Consider the following 22380-nt stretch of genomic DNA (forward strand, 5'->3'; position numbering starts at 1 on the left):
TACCTTGTCTTGAGTAGAGAAGCCAACTACTTTATCTTTAAAATATTTAGACTCCATTTGTAATCTCAACCACCAACATAGTAACATTCAGGGACTCTAGCTCCTCTTTAGATTTCAGTTCAGTATTTTGTTCCAGTAAATCCTCATACCTCCAAATCATATTTGGATTTAGTAGTTTTGGTCGAATGAAAGCTTCCACGGGTGAAACCCATCTCGGAATTTTTTGGTATACCTTCGGCTTCAACCAGACCCATGTTGAGTGGGGAGCTGCGTTTCTAATGGTGAGCACAGCTTCCTTGGGACGTTGCTCGTGTGAATATCTCCCCCCGCCCTCCATCCCTGTGGGAGAATGAAATCAGTGTTGACACCCAGGCCTGGCGCTAGGGGTTGTAGTCTCCCAGGCCAAACTCTGCAGATTTTAATGAAAGATTACAAGTTCGGACCCCATCAACTTGTATTGATAGTTAGGAATTTTGACTCCAATGTCCATTAGTCTGCACTTGGCCACGTTGAACTGCATTTGCCGCATTGAAGAAGATAGAAGAAGATGATATTGGATCTATATCCCGCCCTCCACTGCGAAGAGTCTCAGAGCGGCTCACAATCTCCTTTCCCTTCCTCCCCCACAACAGACGCCCTGTGAGGTGGGTGGGGCTGAGAGGGCTCTCACAGCAGCTGCCCTTTCAAGGACAGAGGCACAGAGCAGCCTACAATTTCCTTTCCCTTCCTCCCCCACAACAGACACCCTGTGAGGTGGGTGGGGCTGAGAGGGCTCTCACAGCAGCTGCCCTTTGGACATATGGACATATGGACATATGAAGCTGCCTTATACTGAATCAGACCCTTGGTCCATCAAAGTCAGTATTGTCTTCTCAGACTGGCAGCGGCTCTCCAGGGTCTCAAGCTGAGGTTTTTTCACACCTATTTGCCTGGACCCTTTTTTGGAGATGCCAGGGATTGAACCTGGGACCTTCTGCATACCAGGCAGATGCTCTACCACTGAGCCACAGTCCCTCCCCTAAGGACAACCTCTGCCAGAGCTATGGCTGGTCCAAGGCCATGCTAGCAGGTGCAAGTGGAAGAGTGGGGAATCAAACCCGGTTCTCCCAGATAAGAGTCCGCACACTTAACCACTACACCAAACTGGCCCACTCACCCAAACATTGACGCCCACTCACCCAGCCTCAACAGATCCCTCCGGAGTGCCTCACAAGCCTCCCTGGTTCTCACCACCCTCAACAATTTAGTATCATCCGCAAATTTTCTTTCCTATTAATTAGCCAGTTTTTGACCGATTGTCTTGTCAAAAAGGAGGAGCTGCAAAGGTAAGGCATGGAAACTGAGCAATTTTCCACCCACCTGGAGGAAATCTGAGCAAGTTCCCCCCCACCACCAGCTGCCTGGAGTCAAGAATCAGTGCAATGCACACAAACACACACAATGGTGGAGGGGGTCGTGGGAGGATGCTTTGCCTTACCTCTTCAAACTAGACGTTGAGGAATGTGGCTGCGGGCAGACCCAGAGATGCTCGAGATTGGAACATGCTCTGCATCAGCCAGAGACGTGTGAAGCACACAAGGCAATGGGTGTAAACAAAAGGATGAAAGGCAGTGAGGCCTGGAGGCTAGAGTCAGTCAGATGATGAGAACAGCGCCCTCTCTGGGGGGAGGGGGAAAGGCAGGGAGAAAGCAACCAGATCCAGCTTCCTCACTGTCCCAGACTCTGCTGCAGCATGCCGCCTGCAAGACTGCATTGGCAGTCATGTGGGTGGTTGCCAATTTGGTGCCCCGGGAGCCCAGCACCCTAGGCGACTGCCTAAATTGCCTAGTGGCAAGGCTGGCTCTGCTTATCTGGGAGAACCGGGTTTGATTCCCCACTCCTCCACTTCCTTGAAACAGCAGCTTCTGGGAGAGCTCTCTCAGCCTCACCTGCCACACAGGGTGTCTGTTGTGGCGGAGGAAGGGAAAGGAGATTGTGAGCTACTCTGAGTCTCTGTCCTTGACAGGGCAGCTTCTGGGAGAGCTCTCTCCAGCCCCACCTGCCTCACAGGGTGTCTGTTGTGGGGGAGGAAGGGAAAGGAGATTGTAGGCTGCTCTGAGACTCTGCCCTTGAAAGGGCAGCTTCTGGGAGAGCTCTCTCAGCCCCACCTATCCCACAGGGTGCCTATTGTGGGGAGGAAAGGAAAGGAGATTGTGAGCCACTCTGAGATTCAGTCCTTGAAAGGGCAGCTTCTGGGAGAGCTCTCTCAGCCCCACCTGCCTCACAGGGTGTCTGTTGCGGGGGAGGAAGGGAAAAGAGGTTGTGAGCTACTCTTGAGACTCTGTCCTTGACAGGGCAGCTTCTGGGAGAGCTCTCTCAGCCCCACCTACCCCACAGGGCGTCTCTTGTAGGGGAGGAAGGTAAAGGAAATTGACCAGGGTCTCCCATAGACAATAAGGGAGACTACACTTGCCCATAGGAAATTATAGAATCCATGCTATTCCAGTGAGGGCAGCGATTACCCATGGACCATATATCATTGCCAGTAGAGACTCCATGATTGCTCATAGGGAATGAAGGAAACTAGGCTTGCCCTAAGAAGAGTGATTGCCCACAGACTATACACGATTGCCAATAGAGAATGCATGATTGCCCAAAGGAAATAATGGGGACCACTGTTTCCCATAGGGAATACTGGAGACCAGGCTTGGCCTAAGGACAGCGACTGCCCATAAGAGAATACAGAGTTGCCAATAGAGAATGCTTGATTGCCCATAGGGAATAATGGCAGCCACCCTTGCCTGAAGGAACTCCAATGTGAACTCCTAGATCTCCTGAAAAATCATCTTTCATTAAAACCTGCCTCCGTTCCTGAGGCCTGGAAGGCGGATAATGTCACCCCCATCTTTAGAAAGGGTCCCAGAGGAGATCCAGGAAATTACAAGTCAGCCTGGCATCGATACTGGGAACATTTGTGGAAACTGTTTTTAAAGAGAGAATGAGTAGGGACATTGATGAACAAAAGCTACTGAGGGAGACTCAGCATGGGTTCTGTAAGGTAAGATCTTGTCTCAATAACCCGTAAGAGTTTTTTCAGGGAATGAACAAACATGTGGTCAAAGGAGACCCAATAGATGTTGTTTACCTTGACTTCCAGAAAGCTTCTGATAAAGTTCCTCATCAAAGGCTCCTAAGCAAGCTCAAGACTCATAGGGTAAAAGGACAAGTCCTCTCGTGGATCAAAAATGGGCTAATTAATAGGAAAGAAAGTTTGCGGGTGACACTAAACTGTTGAGGGTGGTGGGAACCAGGGAGGCTTGTGAGGCACTCCAGAGGGATCTGTCGAGGCTGGGTGAGTGGGCGTCTAGTGCAAAGGAAAGCACATCGGAGCCGAAAATCCTAACTATAATACAAGCTGATGAGGTCCGAACTGTCAGAGACTGACCAAGAGTGAGAACTTGGAGACATGGTAGATAACTCACTGAAGATGTCGAGACAGCGTGCAGCTGCAATAAAAAAGGCCAATGCTATGCTGGGGTTTATTAGGAAGGGAACTGAAAGCAAATCAGCCAGGATCCTAATGCCTCTGTATAAATCGATGGTGCGGCCTCATTTGGAGTACTGTGTACAATTCTGGTCACCACACCTCAAAAAAGATACTATAGCATTGGGAAAAGTGCAGAAAAGGGCAACTAAACTGATTAAAAGGTTGGAAAACTTTCCCTATGAAAAAAAGGTTAAAATGCTTGGGGCTCTTTAGCTTGGAGATATGTCGACTGAGGGGTAACATGAGGTTTACAAGGTTATATATGGAAAAGAGGAGACAGAAGTACTTTTCTCTCTTCTCGTGATACAAGAACTCGTGGGTACTCAATTAAATTGTTGAGTAATCAGGTTAGAATGGATAAAAGGAAATCTTTCTTCACCCAAAGGGTGAGTAACACATGGAATTCACTGCCACAGGAGGTGGTGGCGGCTACAAGCATAGGCAGCTTCAAGAGGGGATTGGCTAAACATATGGAACAGAGGCCCACCAGTGGCTATTAGCCACAGGGTACTGCTGGAACTCTCTGTCTGGGGCAAGTGATGCTTTGTATTCTTGGTGCTTGGGAGGGGCAACAGTGGGAGGGCTTGTAGTGTTCTAGCCCCGCTGGTGGATCTCCTGATGGCACCTGGGTTCTGTTAGTTTTTTACCACTGTGTGACACAGAGTGTTGGACTGGGTGGGCCTAGTCCAACATGGCTTCTTTTACATTCTTATATATAAAGGTTAATAAATGCTGATATTAAAAGGCAGGGATAGTCATGAACGTATGTGGATAGTTAAATACATAACTATATAAAACAATACACGTGCAAATATAGATATGAACACATGCATATGCTTTTAGTAACTGACCATTCATTAGTAATGACAATACGAACAAGAAAAGCGCTTGGTTGTTTCTGAATCACAAATCTAAAACCCAGCCACTGTCAGGGACTTGTACCTGAGACTGATCCTTTGACCCAGCGATCCGATTGCCCATCCTTGTTTCTTTTTTGTGGGATCCTTTTGAGGTTTTGAACGTGGCTAAAACTCTTACCACAGTTCGTGTTCTTATAACATTTCTTCCTCATTAGGGTAAAGTTTATCGGGTAGACTCAAGTCTTTTACAGCAGTTCACATATTTTCAAGTCTTTTTATGATCTGTGGTCATCTTTTAGGTGTGAGCAGTTACACAGATCCTTCTTGACTGGGTTCAACACAGTAGACGAGTACTGCTCGAACCGAATCTCTAACCAAATCGCTTTCAAAGCTCCAGACATTAAAATTGTGTCTTCCCTGTGTGGATTCTTAGTTGGCATCAAAGGGTCCTTTTTTGGGCTTTTTTTTTTGTAGAAAAAGCCCAGCATGAACCAGTTTGCATATTAGGCTGCACCCCCAATGTCACAATTGTTTCACACAGGGCTTTCTGTAGAAAAAGGCCAGGAGGAACTCATTTGCATAGGCCACAACACCTGATGCCAGCCCAGCCAGAACTGCGTTCCTGCTCAAAAAAAGCCCTGGTCCTTTTGCATCAGAATCTCTCTCCAGTCTCTGAATTTCTTCCCCATATGGGTTTCACATACGTTTTTCAAAATTGTCCCAATGACTGAATCTCTTTTAACAATCTGAGCACTCAAAAGGTTTCTCTCCTGGGTGGGTTCTTTGATGTGGCTGGCCACTCTCGCTGAATCTCTTTCCACAATCTAAGCACTGAAAAGCTTTTCCCCGTGTGAATTCTTTGATTGAGTAGTCTGCCCTCACTTCTTCTGACACGTTTCCCATCGCTGGCTCCCTTTGCCCTCAACTGGACTTCTGGGATGACAACTACCACTGAGGTAAAAAAGGCTGCTAGGCTGACAGCTCATCAGTAAGTTCAGTTGGGAAGGAGCAGTCTCATTCATTGGGATGGTGTCCCTGTGTTATGAAAGCATCTGTTGTGGCCACTCACAAGTCTGGGTGTGGCAGAAGCAGAACCTGACATTGAGCATTCAAAAGATTCTACCCTGTGTGTGTTCTCTGATGTTCTTGAAGGTTCCCCCTCAGACTGAATCTCTTTCCACACTCTGAGCATTCATAAGGTTTATCCCTTGTGTGGATTCTCTGATGCGCTTGAAGACTGCCACTCTGACTGAATCTCTTTCTGCATTCTGAGCATTCGAAAGGCTTCTCCCCTGTGTGGGTTCTCTGATGTGTTTGGAGATTGCTGCTTGTACTGAATCTCTTTCCACACTCTGAGCACTCAAAAGGTTTCTTCCCTGTGTGGATACTCTGATGAAGTTGAAGACCGCCCCTTGTACTGAATCTCTTTTCACATTCTGAGCACTCAAAAGGTTTCTCTCCTGTGTGGGTTCTATGATGTGTTTGAAGACTGCTGCTAGTACTGAATCTCTTTCCACACTCTGAACAATCGAAAGTTTTCTCCTCTGTGTGGGTTTTCTGATGCAGTTGAAGAGTCCCACTATGACTGTATCTGTTTCCACACACTGAGCACTCAAAAGGTTTCTCCCCTTTGTGGGTGCCCCAATGCAGTTGAAGACTGCCCCTTCTACTAAATCTCTTTCCACACTCTGAGCACTCAAAAGGTTTCTCCCCTGTGTGGGTTCTCTGATGACATTGAAGATGGCCACTCTGACTGAATCTCTTTCCACACTCTAAGCATTCAAAAGGCTTCTCCCCTGTGTGGGTTCTCTGATGACACTGAAGATGGCCACTCTTATGGAATCGCTTTCCACACTCTGAGCATCCGAAAGGTTTCTCTCCTGTGTGGGTTCTCTGATGCAGTTGAAGACTACCCCTTGTACTGAATCTTTTTCCACACTCTGAGCACTCAAAAGGTTTCTCCCCTGTGTGGGTACTCTGATGCAGTTGAAGACTGCCCTTTGTACTGAATCTCTTTCCACACTCTGAGCATTCAAAAGGTTTCTCCCCCGTGTGGGTTCTACGATGTGTTTGAAGACTGCTGCTCGTACTAAATCTCTTTCCACACTCTGAACAATCAAAAGTTTTCTCCTCTGTGTGGGTTCTCTGATGCAGTTGAAGAGTCCCACTCTGACTGTATCTGTTTCCACACACTGAGCACTCAAAAGGTTTCTCCCCTGTGTGGGTACTCCGATGCAGTTGAAGACTGCCACTCTGACTGAATCTCTTTCCACACTCTGAGCACTCAAAAGGTTTTTCCCCTGTGTGAGTTCTCTGATGACATTGAAGACTGCCACTCTGACTGAATCTCTTTCCACACTCTGAGCATTCAAAAGGCTTCTCCCCTGTGTGGGTTCTCTGATGATACTGAAGATGGCCACTTGTATGGAATCTCTTTCCACACTCTGAGCATTCAAAAGGTTTCTCCCCTGTGTGGGTTCTCTTATGCAGTTGAAGACTGCCCCTTGTACTGAATCTTTTTCCACACTCTGAGCACTTAAAAGGTTTCTCCCCAATGTGGGTTCTATGATGTGTTTGAAGACCACTGCTCGTACTGAATATCTTTCCACACTCTAAACACTCAAAAGTTTTCTCCGCTTTGTGGGTTCTCTGATGTGCTTGAAGACTGCCTCTTTGAGTGAATCTCTTTCCACACTCAGAGCACTCAAAGGGTTTCTCTCCTGTGTGGTTTTTTTGGTGCAGTAGACGAGTGCTATTCTGACTGAACTTATTTCTGGTCTCTGAGTATTCAGAAGGTTTCTCCTCTCTGTGTATTCGTTGGTGCGCAAAGAGCTGTGATTTATTTCTGAAATACTTTCCACACTGAATGGATTTCCTTGCATTCCTTATCTTATGCTTTGGAAAATACACGTCCTGCTTTCTTCCCTCATGCTTCTCAACCATACGGTTTCCTTTCTTTCTCGTAGGTCTGCCTTGAATTCTGACATCTGTACTCAGATCTTCATTCTCAAGTCTATCTGGCATTTCCTGATGAAGTTCCTCATCTTCCTCATTTGTCTGATCATCCTTTGCTGGAATAAAGAGAATAAAGAGAGAGATCCTGTTACCCTTTGGGAGAGGCGGTAAGATCCAAAGGCATCTATGTCACTGCAGGAGGAAAGGACTGATGGCCCTTCGACCTCATCTAGCTTGGCTGATCTTAACCACATGGCCACCTTTCCCCAGGAATATTTAGTATTTAAGGATACCTTCCCCCAACCCCCCTCCTCATGAAGAGCCTCAGCTGAGCTCTTGCCCACAAGGAGCTTCTGAACCTCCAGATTTCAGGCTCCCAGAAGGCCTCGCTCCCTCCATCCCCACCAGCCAGTTATGATTGTACCAAACCAAATGTTGATCAGAAGCAAATCAGGAGTTCCCTATGGTTGCTCCTTCAGAGAGCCGGTTTGGTGTAGTGGTTAAGTGTGCGGACTCTTATCTGGGAGAACCGGGTTTGATTCCCCACTCCTCCACTTGCACCTGCTGGAATGGCCTTGGGTCAGCCATAGCTCTGGCAGAGGTTGTCCTTGAAAGGGCAGCTTCTGTGAGAGCCCTCTCCAGCCCCACCCCCCTCACAGGGTGTCTGTTGTGGGGGAGGAAGGGAAAGGAGATTGTGAGCCGCTCTGAGTCTCTTTGGAGTGGAGGGCGGGATATAAATCCAATATCTTCATCTACCTCACAGGGTGTCTGTTGTGGGGGAGGAAGGGAAAGGAGATTGTGAGCTGCTCTGAGTCTCTTTGGAGTGGAGGGCGGGATATAAATCCAATATCTTCATCTACCTCACAGGGTGTCTGTTGTGGGGGAGGAAGGGAAAGGAGATTGTGAGCCGCTCTGAGTCTCTTTGGAGTGGAGGGCGGGATATAAATCCAATATCTTCATCTACCTCACAGGGTGTCTGTTGTGGGGGAGGAAGGGAAAGGAGATTGTGAGCCGCTCTGAGTCTCTTTGGAGTGGAGGGTGGGATATAAATCCAATATCTTCATCTACCTCACAGGGTGTCTGTTGTGGGGGAGGAAGGGAAAGGAGATTGTGAGCTGCTCTGAGTCTCTTTGGAGTGGAGGGCGGGATATAAATCCAATATCTTCATCTACCTCACAGGGTGTCTGTTGTGGGGGAGGGAGGGAAAGGAGATTGTGAGCCGCTCTGAGACTCTTCAGAGTGGAGGGCGGGATATAAATCCAATATCTTCATCTACCTCACAGGGTGACTGTTGTGGGGGAGGAAGGTAAAGGAGATTGTGAGCCGCTCTGAGTCTCTTTGGAGTGGAGGGCGGGATATAAATCCAATATCTTCATCTACCTCACAGGGTGTCTGTTGTGGGGGAGGAAGGGAAAGGAGATTGTGAGCCGCTCTGAGTCTCTTTGGAGTGGAGGGTGGGATATAAATCCAATATCTTCATCTACCTCACAGGGTGTCTGTTGTGGGGGAGGAAGGGAAAGGAGATTGTGAGCTGCTCTGAGTCTCTTTGGAGTGGAGGGCGGGATATAAATCCAATATCTTCATCTACCTCACAGGGTGTCTGTTGTGGGGGAGGGAGGGAAAGGAGATTGTGAGCCGCTCTGAGACTCTTCAGAGTGGAGGGCGGGATATAAATCCAATATCTTCATCTACCTCACAGGGTGACTGTTGTGGGGGAGGAAGGTAAAGGAGATTGTGAGCCGCTCTGAGACTCTTCAGAGTGGAGGGCGGGATATAAATCCAATTTCTTCTTCTTCTTCTCTTCCATTGACATAATAGCAGCACCGGACCAAGGGCGCAGGGCACCCCATGTAGGCGCCCCCAGGTGCAGCCCCCCCACAGCACAGCAATGCAGTGCGGCACTCCGTTGCAACCCCCAGCGCACTGCTTGCTACTTATGCCTCATCCGCCAGCCTGCCACTGCTACTGCCCGTCCCTCCTTTCCCTTCCTTTCGCACCCCTCCCAGTGTGCCCACCCGCCCATGCCTCCTCCGCCAGCCCGCCGCCACTGCTACTGCTGCCACCCACCCCTCCTTTTCCTTCCTTCCCTCAGGGAGATGATGGGAAGGGAAGGAAAGGAGAGGAGAGGTGGGTGACAGTGGTGGGCTGGTGGAGGCACGGGTGGGTGGTGCGCTGGGGGGATGCGAAGGGAAAGGAGGGTTTGGTGGGGCATGGGGGGGAACCCTAGGCAACCCCGGCATGGGCCCCCCCCGGCGCCCTAGGCAACCGCCTAGTTTGCCTAGTGGGTGAGCCGGCCCTGCATAACAGTGAAGGACATTCACTCTGAACCAGCTCATTTGGAAAAGAAATCTGCTCCTGGGATCCTGTAGAAGAACTCTCCAACCTTTCTCCAAATGCAAGGCTGGTTTTGGGATGATACAATTGTGCACTTTATTTCTATTACTTTGGCATGGTGGTTAAGTGTGCAGACTCTTATCTGGGAGAACTGGGTTTGATTTCCTACTCCTCCACTTGCAGCTGCTAGAATGGCCTTGGGTCAGCCATAGCTCTCACAGGAGTTGTCCTTGAAACGGGAGCTTCTGTCAGAGCTCTCTCAGCCCCACCCACCTCACAGGGTGTCTGTTGTGGGAGAGGAAGGTAAAGAAGATTGTGAGCCGCTCTGAGACTCAGAAATTTGGAGTGGAGGGCAGGATATAAACCCAATATCTTCTTCTTATTATTATTACTACATTGTAATATATAATGAAATAATTATACAACTCATGGCCCGGTTGCTAACAGAACATGGACTGGTACCGGTCCACGGCCGGGCGGTTGGGGACCCCTGCTCTAGAGTACCTTGGGTACAGTTGGAATACTGTATGTATGCTGCAAAAAGAGGTACCATTTAAGTATTTCATATGAACATATGAAGCTGCCTTATACTGAATCAGACCCTTGGTCCATCAAAGTCAGTATTGTCTTCTCAGACTGGCAGCGGCTCTCCAGGGTCTCAAGCTGAGGTTTTTCACACCTATTTGCCTGGACCCTTTTTTTGGAGATGCCAGGGATTGAACCTGGGACCTTCTGCTTCCCAAGCAGATGCTCTACCACTGAGCCACTGTCCCTCCCCATTTCATATCTTAAGTAGATACCTTTTCTTCTTTAACTGTTGCTGAGATTCAGAAACTATACTGTTTTGTGATGTCTTAGTTTTAAATCCTTAATAAAATGTTGTATATTTTTTAAAAGGGGTCTACCCACTGAATTGGTTGTTGCTAAGATACAAAGAGCACTGAACTAGGGGGACCCTGCCCACCTCAGCACTGAGGATTGTTGGGTCAGTTCTCCACTTTTTTCATACAAAGGGTGGACGTTTGATAGATCCGGCACTAAAATTACTTAAAAGCAAGGTTCTACCACATCTTTTGTATGGTGTCGAAATATAGGGGGATCCTAAAATCTAAAGTAGCCCCCCTGGTTCAGACTAATCAAATCTGACCATCCGAGATCCCCCTACGTGGTCCATATCTCCAGATTTGACATCAGAACATCCTTCACAGCTCTCTGCTTTCAGACTATGCAAACGACTCTGTTAACTGGTCGATATTCCCACATCCCAACAGAACAATGTTTTTGCGTCTGTGGTTCGCCTATGATAGAGAACCTCCCCCATTATATTCTATCCTGTCCTCTCTACAACATCCCCAGTATTAAATTTCTGTCTGGAGTACGAATCCCCTTAAAAGCACATTCAGAAACTGAAAAGATTATATTTCTGTTGTCTGACAATGATGGTCATGCGTCCCACGGAGTCTCTTTGTTTGCCCTTGCAGCTAAGAAGATAAGAGCAAGAGTAATATCAAATCCTGTAGCTTCTTGAGGTAGGCCTTTCTGAGGAACTTTTAAGGTGCTAATTGGAAACTTTGTTGTTCAGGTTCTGTTTTGTAATGGCCAATGGCTATACGCAATGCATTTTTGACTGTCTGACTGAATTAGGGGGACGCAGGTTTCCATCCTTGACAGGATCATTTCCAGCTCACGGGCAGAGCAGATGTTTGTAATCCTACCCAGGTGGAAGGGTGTGTTGGAAAGGTTGCCAACAGAGAAATGAGGATCTGGCCCCTTCGACCCTGCGGGACCCTGTGGGATCATTGAATTCTATGATTCAATGAACATGTAAAGTTTCCTTATACTGAATCAGACCCCTGGTCCCTTGAAGTCAGTATCATCCACTCAGTCCAGCATTGGCTCTCCAGGGTCTCAGGCAGAGTCTTTCATTTCACCTCCTACCTGATCCTTTTCATTGGAGATGTTGGGGACTGAACCTGGGACCTTTTGCATGCAAAGGAGATGCTCTGCCAGGGAGCTGCAGCCCCGTCCCAAGTGGTGGGAAGGGTGTCAAAATGATGCATTGCTATTCAATATTTGGATTCATTCCACCTCACAATGGCAGCAAGTTGCACCTTTGGCACCCAGGAAAGATCCTTACCCAGAAAGGCCACGTTCCCATAGTTCTCCAGCATGACTTCCCTGTACAGAGCTCTTTGTCCCGGATCCAGCAGGGCCCACTCTGCCTCCGTGAAAGAGACGGACACCTCCTCCAAGGAAAAGGGACCCTGGAAGAAAAAGAAGATTCCCTCCTCTTCAGAGATCTCACACTGAAAGGGAGTCGTCTGGGCATGTACAGAAAGCATGTCTTGGGATGGGTAAATGGAACAGCATTCAAAAGACCTCTCTAACAGACCCCTTGTAGAAACAGAAGGAGCAAAAACTCCACTGAGAAAATAGAAAGGACCCTGGCTGCCCCTCCTCCCCCCCCCCCCACCGCCATGCTCATCTCTCCTACCTGGATTGGAGGTGCAGCAGCTGTTTCCACCTCTCTGAAAAGACGACGGCTCAGCAGCATCTCTTCACTGCTTGTTCCTGAGTCAGAGGAGGAAGGAAGGGTGTTTGCTTATTTATTCCCTGCTTCACACACATCCTTTCCGGGGTTGTGAAACCTTGCCCTACGTATGTTCAACAGATTTTTAAAATACGTTTTACTACATTTTGGGAGAGGCAGAAGAGAAGCAGCAGGGACCTCTGAGCCTCAGGGGTTATAAATGCTGCCAACATATTTCAGACTTGGGTTTGTGAGACTTGGGTTTCCTCTATGAGGAGGGAAAGGACGAAAGCATGAAAGATCACCGTCACGACGGAGCAGACGTGAATCGAGCAGTTCTGGGTAATATGAATGCGTTTTCAGAGTGTCTCCGGGCATGCTAACTTCACAGCCAGGTTTACAGCCAGAAGCAACTTAAACACGATATCACATCTGTCCTCCCACGAAACAGGAACTGATTGGGAAAATACTGGAAGAAGCAGAGATGAGCTATTTATCGCTATTGCTTGCAGGGAAGAAGCAAGAGAATACTGGGGGTGCGGCCAGACGGACCACTTAAAGCGAGAAGGAAGAGCCTTTTTCTGGACCGGGGCAGAAAATTCCGATGTGGCGGCGTTCACACGAACGGTCGTATAAAGAGTTGGTCCCGTTAGTGAAAAGCAGTTGATCGATCACACGGTGATGGTGATTTCTGGGAGGGGGGGGGTCCATTGAGCATGCGCCCAACTGCTTGGAGCTGGGAAATCAAACATTGCTTCAGCGGCAGGGGGGGAAGGGGGAAAGTTTCCGGAATTAACGTTGCCGATCCAAACCAAGGAACTGGCAGGAATTATTTTCCTAGAAATTGGCAGTGACAATGATATCTTGAAATCCTCACATTGAAAAGAAAGGTTTTTTTCCTGTTCTGAATAGTGGGATAACGTTTTCCCCCCCTCCGATCCTGTGTTGATTGGAGAAGCAAAAGTGTCATCTCAGATTCCCGGATGATCTGGCAATGCGCATGTCTGCTGGGTGGGAGGCAGTATCGCGCGTGAGCTGCCCAAACAACAAAAAGCCGATCTTGTGTCGCTGTTTTGAAAAAGGGCCGGACTTTATGTACTGTCAAATTAATGCGCCATTCATGCGGAGCAAGTCGGGATGATAACGACTCCACATGGTTTGACAGATGTGAATGTCTGGACGTCCACTTTAACTCTGCATGGGGGGGCGTGGGTGAGTCGCGGTTAATGTTCCGTCTGACCGCACCCTGGGAGAAGTTATATGTATGGCTAGACACTTAAAATGCTTTGGTGTGAACTGTGGTTAATATTCTTCGGTTTACATGGTCGAAACGCAAGCTAAATTGATAACCTAAATGGGAACTTACAATATAACCCTATAGGACTACTGTGATGAGAGGCTAAGCGTGTAACAGCATGATGAAATTTTCTTTTATTTGAATTCGATAGCGACCTTCAGATTGCATGCTATTTTTCTTTTACAGAGGTATTATTACTTTTCTATTTCCGTTTTCCCTTTCCCCGCTTTTTTTTCCCTTGAAAACAGAAATTTCATACTTGGATATCACATCTGTCCCAAGCCTTACCCGAAGACTCTCTCCAAAGTACATGGGAGTGCTGGGCCCCATAGCCTGCCATCCCTACTCCACACCTTACTGCCCACAGCAGCCCCCCAGATGACCCTTCAAGCACAAGCACCAGAGGCAGATCTCCCCATGATTATTGGCCCCCAGGGACTGGGTTTCAGAGCTCTGTTGCGCCATAAGGTGGAGACGCCCTCGATTCACCAGGCTGAAGAGCTCTGCTGAGGCTTATCTACTATCATTCCCCACCACCAATTTGAGACCTTTTATGGTATGAAGGTGAGATATGAATTTTTTAAATTAATGGGGAAAATTGACCTCCAGGAATTTGTCTAATCTCCTTTTAGAGACATCACAGTTTGTGGACATTGATTGCCGCCAATGAGCTCTGTGTTGTCTGTAGAAATATGTATTCCCACCCCCACCCCCGACCTGAACTCTCCACCCATTACATTCACAGGCTGCCCCAACTGCATCCAGGCACAAGGAGTCCTTACCACAGGAGAGGGCATCTTGGGCACGCTCCACCTCCTGCCCCCTCTGCCCCTGCTCCACGGAAGCTCCTTCTGCCTCAGGGATTGCAGCTTCCATCTCCAAAGGTGGTCCCTGCATCTGAAACAGCAGCCAGGGAGAGGGGTAAGAGATGGAATGGAAAAAAGACCAAGGAATGGATTCTGCCCCACTCCCACACTCTGCACACTCCTATCAGCAGATCTGATGAGATAACTGCAAGGGTCAGAAATTCTCTAGCAGAAGAGGCTCTGGGCAATTATCTGGCAAGGAAACTTTAAGATAAGGTCAGATATTGCAGCTTGAATTAGACACACCTGTAGGGAATCCCTCCTCACCTGTCCTGCCTGCCTCTTCTCCTCTGCCTGACTCAGGAGGAAACCTTCGGCCAGGGCCACCGCCTGGGAACTGGTCTCCGGCCCACATCCTCTGACCCAGCACTGCATTTCCTGGGGTAGGATCATCAGGAACTGTTCCAGGATCACAAAGTCCAGGATCTGCTTCTTGGTGTGCCTCTCCGGCTTCAGCCACTGGCTGCAAAGTCCATGGAGCTCGCTGCAAACTTCTCGGGGCCCGTCAGCCTCATGGTAGCAAAATTTCCGGAAAAGTTGGCAGTATACATCTGAGGTTATGGTGTCCTTAGCCACGACCTCTGGCACAGCCCTTTCCCAGAATTCAACACGACTCTGAGCTGGGGTGGGATGTGGGCGTTTGTTTGCTGCCTTGTCAGTTCCAGGTCCTTCTGGGTCCTGCTCTTCCATCTCCTTCCCCTTCTCTTGGCTCCCCTCTGGCTGTGAAAACTTCCGTTTATTCACTTGGCTCTGAAGAGAGGCTTCTCCCTGAGGGGATGGAGAGAGACTGCAGTGTGTGAAAAGGAGAATATGCACACGCGCACGCATACAAATACAACCCCCTAAGAAAAAAAAACAAGCAGAGAATATACAAGTTCATCCGGAGAACGATCACAGTTTTCTCCTGGCCCTGTTTTCCAGCTCGTCCTGAAAGAAGTATCAACCTATGAATATATCATCAGAATTGTATTCAAGACTACTCATATGTACATACTTATAAACACAGTCACACTATATCAAGGGGATTTACGAAGAGTTCGCAAGTGTGCTCTGATAGAAACATAGTCCTCAGTCCATTTACACTCCAAAAACAAGATGTACCCCAAAAATCCTCAAGACCTCTGAGGGCTCAAGCAGATGGAGGCCAATAGTCTGAAGACTATCCTTCAGAATTATCAGACCACCAGTCCTAGGACGTACCGTCCGGATTCAATCAATGTATCCGGCCGCTTATGCCTTCTTCAGCCGGTGCCAGTAAGCAAAATGGACTCACCAATGAAGGTAAGTCTCAAGAAATCTCTAGAATGCAGCCATTTCCAAAAATATCCATACAACATACAAGCACTTACAATCATTATAACAAAGCACTAACTCACCCAATCCGATACTTGAACAGTCTGGCAAGGAAAGCTTTTCCGAACTCAGGCAGCCTCTTACGCAAGAATGAAGAACGACAGTTGTTATAAGTACGTACTGTGATTATAAGTATGTAAATGAGTAGTTTTGAATACAATGATGAAGATAAGAAGATTATTATTATTATTAGGTTGATTTTTCTATGTTTTTGTGCCCAGTCACAGTTCCTTGGTCACTTCATTCAGCTTTTTGGGCTATGACTCCTTCTTGCGTCCTTCACCCTGGAAGAAGGACCGTTTCCCAGAGTCCAGACTATTTTGAAAAACCCCTAAGCCAGGGGTGTCGAACTAATCTGTTACGAGGGCCAGATCTGACATAAAACAATGCAGTAGACAAGTGGCGCCTTTAAGACCAACTAAGTTTTATTCAGAATGTAAGCTTTCGTATGCTCTTAAGCAGACTTCATCAGACAAAATGGGAACGTCAAGTCATCTTTAAATACAGAGAAAGTGGACACTGAGTTGGTATGTAGAGTCATGGGGATGTTTTTAGCAGATTAAAAGAATCACAAATTTGGGTCTGTGTGGGCATTCGATGAAATTGCTGAGCAGACAGGTTAAAACGGATAAAAGGAAGTACTTCTTCACCCAAAGGATGATTAACATGTGGAATTCACTGCCACAGGAGGTGGTGACGGCCACAAGTATAGCCACCTTCAAGAGGGGTTTAGATAAAAATATGGAGCAGAGGTCCATCAGTGGCTATATATATATAATTTTTGGGGGGCCACTGTGTGACACAGAATGTTGGACTGGATGGGCCATTGGCCTGATCTAACATGGCTTCTCTTATGTTCTTCTGTGACACAGAATGTTGGACTGGATGGGCCATTAGCCTAATCCAGCATGGCTTCTCTTATGTTCTTCTGTGACACAGAGTGTTGGACTGGATGGGCCATTGGCCTGATCTAACATGGCTTCTCTTATGTTCTTATGTGACACAGAGTGTAGGACTGGATGGGCCATTAGCCTAATCCAGCATGGCTTCTCTTATGTTCTTCTGTGACACAGAATGTTGGACTGGATGGGCCATTGGCCTGATCCAACAGGGCTTCTCTTATGTTCTTATGTGACACAGAATGTTGGACTGGATGGGCCATTGGCCTGATCTAACATGGCTTCTCTTATGTTCTTAAGTGACACAGAGTGTTGGACTGGATGGGCCATTGGCCTGATCCAACATGGCTTCTCTTATGTTCTTCTGTGACACAGAATGTTGGACTGGATGGGCCATTGGCCTGATCCAACATGGCTTCTCTTATGTTCTTCTGTGACACAGAATGTTGGACTGGATGGGCCATTGGCCTGATCCAACATGGCTTCTCTTATGTTCTTATGTGACACAGAGTGTTGGACTGGATGGGCCATTGGCCTGATCTAAAATGGCTTCTCTTATGTTCTTATGTTATGTTCTTATGTTTGTTTGTTTAGTATTGTTAACTGGGCTGTGACAGCAGTGGAAAGTGATAAAAAGCAGACATGTCATAGGTCTGAAGTGCCATAAATCTGGGTGTCATTCTGACTTCTAAGTTGTGGGTTTACAGACTCCAATTTGTATCTCCTCTGTTGGTGGCAGCCACAGCCCCACACTGGGCCCACATCAGGGGCTTAGGAGGGGGCTGCAGCCGATTCCAGTGCAGGCTGGACTTCCCTTCCTCCAGCCTGCACCCCTTTCTTAATTCACCCCACTCCCCAAAAGGCCTGCTTGGGTTGTTGGTTTGCAGAATGCAAATGACCAGCAAGAGAATGTCAGTTTCATACATTTAACTTTTCTTACATTGAAATACTCCCCAACCAACTGTGCTTGCAGAGCAGAGGTACCAACTTCTAGGTGGCTGAAGCCAAAATAATCCATGAAGAAATATCCAAAAGAAATATCAAAAATAATACCCAAAATAATACCCTGAAGAAATAACCAACCAAGTTTCCTACAGCGCCAAAGTAATTCATGAGAAATGGATCCCTGCCATCCTCACAAGGCTCCCACTTCGCACTGGAATCGACATATGAAATTGGGAAGTATTTTTTTTTTTGCAAGCTTGATTCCAGAAATAACAAGATCAGCACAAGCACTTTTCGCCTGCTCTTGTGAGAGGCTGAGAAGACGCTTGCCCTTTAAGAGACAATGAGGGCATTTCATATTCTGAACTGTGCAACGGGTAGATGCATGAAAGAGATGAGGACTGATTTATTGCTTACTGAACATAAGAAATAATATTTGGATCTGCAGCAAAAATTTGTGAGTTATTTATTCACGGTAGCTGATTATGGGGGCTTTGGCTGTTTCCCTGAATCTCTTGGTTTGTCACCTCCAGGTGGAGCCTGAAGTTTTCGCAGAATTGGAACCCACCTCCAGCAGACAGAGATCAGCTTCCCGGGAGAAAATGGCTGCACGGGAGGGAGGTGGCCAACCTAGGACAGCCACGGCTTGGCATGACCCCCACCTCCCTCCCTCCCAAGATCTAAAAGCTTACCCCCCCCCATATGACTTACTTCTAAGGAGACCTTCCTGGGATCCAGCGGCTGCACGGCTTTCCCTTTTTCCTGCTGCTGCTCTATGCAGCCTCCTCCCCACCCCCAGTCCTCCTTTGCCTTGCAAAAGCAAACCCCTCCCCCAGGAAAAGCCCCTTCCTCTTCTTTGCCCTCCTTTCCCCTAGGCCCCTCTAGCAAGCAGCTCGTGGGTTTTAACCCTCTCCGTGCTGCAGAGGCAGGAGAGAAGTGCCCAGAAGGGCTGGCGTCAGCCACGCCTTGTCCTGCTCAATGGAACTGCTCTGGAGTAACTTTGCTGCAGGGGGGCTGCACTGCGGTGTCCCGTGCTGTTCAGCCAGCTCAGAAAAAAGGAGGCTGAAGCTGGATCCCGCCCCCTCTTTAGTCTTAGTCGTCAGTCCCCCTCCTGGAATAAAGATATTGAACAAAGCAGGAGCCAAGTGGTACCTTTCAGATCAACCAATTTTTACTCAGAAGTAAGCTTTCATGTGTTAAAAAAAAACAAGCCACTTCTTCTACCCGTGATCCCCTCGTCTGGAGAAGTGTGTTTTTAGCACACAAAAGCTTACGTGCTGAATAAAAATTGGTTGGTCTTAAAGATGAGACTTGACTCCTGCTTTGTTCGACTGCTTCAGACCGACACAGCTGCTCACTTGGATCTATTCTGAATAAAATATTGTTGGACTTAAGGAGAGCCAGTTTGATGTAGTGGTTAAGTGTGCGGACTCTTATCTGGGAGAACCGGGTTTGATTCCCCACTCCTCCACTTGCAGCTGCTGGAATGGCCTTGGGTCAGCCATAGCTCTGGCAGAGGTTGTCCTTGAAAGGGCAGCTGCTGGGAGAGCCCTCTCAGCCCCACCCACCTCACAGGGTATCTGTTGTGGGGGAGGAAGGGAAAGGAGATTGTAGGCCACTCTGAGCCTCTGTCCTTGAAAGGGCAGCTTCTGTGAGAGCCCTCCCAGCCCCACCCACCTCACAGGGTGTCTGTTGTAGGGGAGGAAGGGAAAGGAGATTGTAGGCTGCTCTGAGCCTCTGCCCTTGAAAGGGCAGCTGCTGTGAGAGCCCTCTCCAGCCCCACCCACCTCACAGGGTGTCTGTTGTGGGGGAGGAAGGGAAAGGAGATTGTGAGCCTCTCTGAGACTCTTTGGAGTGGAGGGCGGGATATAAATCCAATATCTTCTTCTTCTTAAAGGTACACTTGACTCATGCTTTGTTCGACTGCTTCAGACCGACACGGCTGCCCACCTGGATCTAGAATAAAGATAGTAAAACGCAATTGGGGGTGTGTGTCGAAAAGGGGGTTAGTGGTGATGAGATCAGGCTCTTCATCAAACAGACTGTTTAGCGAACGGGTGTCTAACTCATTTGTTACAAGGGCCGGATCTGACATAAATGAGAACCTTGAGTTCTCATAAGTGAGACCTTGATATTCGGTCCATGTTGGGCCGGGCCATGTGTGTACCTATTTAAGATTAGGTAGCAGAGATATAAATTTTATAAAGAACACAGACAAACACAAGTATATATTTTAAAAAACTTAAAACGTTAGCAATTGGTCTTAAAGATGCTTTCTTTGTATTTCTCCCACGGGATCCAGGGAACTGGGCAAAGGAAGTTCCAGCTCTTTCCTTCCTTCCCCAGGGGAGGGGGAGCCTCAGCCAATGGAGAAAATAGAGGTTTTGCTCTGCAGCTCCTGTGCAATTGAGGAAGCCTAGCAAAGCAAGCTGTGATGCAGAAAGAAGCAAGAGAGAGGCAGAAGGAAGCAGATGACAGCCAGTTGCTCGGGGGCCTGATAGGAGCCCTCCGGGGGCCTGATTCGACCCCCGAACTGCATGTTTGACATACCTGCTCTATAGGATGGGTCTACCTTAAGAACATAAGAGAAGCCATATTGGCCAATGGCCCATCCAATCCAATACTCTGTCACACAGCGGCCAAAAAAAACCCAGGTGCCATCAGGAGGTCCACCAGTGTTGCCAGAACACTAGAAGCCCTCCCACTGTTGCCCCCCCCCCCGCAAGTACCGAGAACGCAGAGCATCACTCACCCCAGACAGAGAGTTCCATCAATAACTTGTGGCTAATAGCCACTGATGGACCTCTGCTCCATTTGTTTATCCAGTCCCCTCTCCAAGTTGTCTATGCTTGCAGCTGCCGCCACCACCTCCTGTGGCAGTGAATTCCATGTGTCAATTCTAACCTGACTGCTCAGCAATTGAGTGCCCACGAGTTCTTGTATTGTGTGAAAGGGAGAAAAGTACTTCTTTCTCTGCCTTCTCTATTTCATACATAATCTTGTAAACCTCTGTCATGTCACCCCGCAGTCAATGTTTCTCCAAGCTAAACAGCCCCAAGTGATTTAACCGTTTTTTCATGTGAGAGAAATGTTCTCTTTCTGTAGTTCATAAGCCTCTCCCATAACCACCACTTTCCCAAACAATATGGCGTTTCCATAGAACCAGTATATGAGACCCAATAGCAAATTTCATAAACAACTGATAAAACTTTATTGTACTGCAGTTCTTATCACAGGACTCAAAAAATTTGGTCATTTGATAACACTTTATTACAAAAAAAAGAAAAATATAGGAAAAAATTATTTAACGTTAAAAAAAATAGTATGTCACAGATATGTCCATCAGTTGTCTGGGATACATGGAAAACTGTCCTGAGAGGAGAAATTATATCATTGACAGCATATTTTTAAAAACAAAGAAACAAAATTAGAGATGCTATGTTAGCTAACATTAAATTGGAAAAGAAACATAGATTAATAGGCTCAAATAAATACTATAAAAATTAGTTGCAGAAAAGAAAACTATTAGACTTAGAAACAGAAAAAATACAAAAAGGTGTGATTTACACGAAACAAAAATATTGGGAATAATCCAAAAACCCCTTAAAATTACTGTCTTGGAGATGGAAGGAAATTCAACAATCAAAAATGATTAGACAATTACAGGATGAAAAAGGGGCACTCATCAGGGATTCCCCCTCTCAGCTCTATTGTTTGCCTTAGCAATAGCAGAAGTAATACGACAAAATAAAAATACAGAAGGAGTGAAGACAGGAAGGACAGAACATAAAATCTCTATGTTTGCTGATGTGTGTCAAGAGTCACTCCATCTTTGTTCCTCTTGCCATATGTATTCAAACAATTATACAATGCTAACGTTGTGCTTTGCTATGCTCGCTTTGAAGCCTGCTTATCTGGCGGGAGGGTGGCATGTCTGGGAACTTGCAAGTTACTACGCAACCAAGATCAGGAGAGCTGGAGGAGATGTAACCAAAGGGGTGATAACAAGCACCTGGGGTGATGAGAGACTAATAGCGAACCCACGCAAAATCCCCGCTTTTGCTTGGTGCGCTTGGCTTGAATTATAACGGTCAGTGCAAAGTTATAAGTGCAAGGAACTGGTGGGAGAGCCAATTCCGACAACGCCTGTATCTGCCTATGATGCTGGAATAAAGATCTTGAACATTACTCATCTTTTCCTTGCCTCTGGGTCCGACAATGTGGTGTTATATATATATATATATATATAACACCACATTACCTCATAAATAATAAATAGCCCTTTATCAAAATTTATGACTATTTGTCCAAATATCCAGAATAAAAATGAAATCACAAAAAACTATATTACGTCCCATAAATGTACATAAAAATATGATAAAAGTAATAAAAGACCAATTCCCGTTCTCTTGGGTCCAACAAAAATGGAAATGTTTAGGAGTTTATATACTTAAGCACATGGATGAAATTGTAAAATTGAATTTTGGAAAATTAAATTTTTTTGCAACAATTAAATAAAGGGAATAAATTAATTTTAACATGCCAGAGATAATTCTTGCCATAAAGAGTTTTGTTATCCCTAAATTCTTATATTTGTTTCGTAACCTACCAATTGAAATTATTGATTTAAAACTACTAAAATGGCATAAATTAATTAATAAATGTATATGGGCAAACAGAAAGCTGAGAGTAAAATTTTCCACTTTATGTAATGTCCCGTCCCGGCTGAGACGGGACTCTGTCGGGGGCCCCTCCCGCACCCCCCCCGAGGCTTCCACCTACCTCCTGGCCGCCTGACGCGGCTTGCCCCTCCAT

The 22380-nt window shown here is 47.0% G+C and overlaps 1 pseudogene; it reads right to left on the reverse strand.

Moving 5' to 3' along the window:
* Positions 1–5529: 5529 nt before the first annotated feature.
* On the reverse strand, positions 5530–22380 carry LOC132571659 (zinc finger protein 84-like; annotated as a pseudogene).

Source organism: Heteronotia binoei, chromosome 5, assembly GCF_032191835.1.
Source record: "Heteronotia binoei isolate CCM8104 ecotype False Entrance Well chromosome 5, APGP_CSIRO_Hbin_v1, whole genome shotgun sequence".
NCBI lineage: Eukaryota > Metazoa > Chordata > Lepidosauria > Squamata > Gekkonidae > Heteronotia > Heteronotia binoei.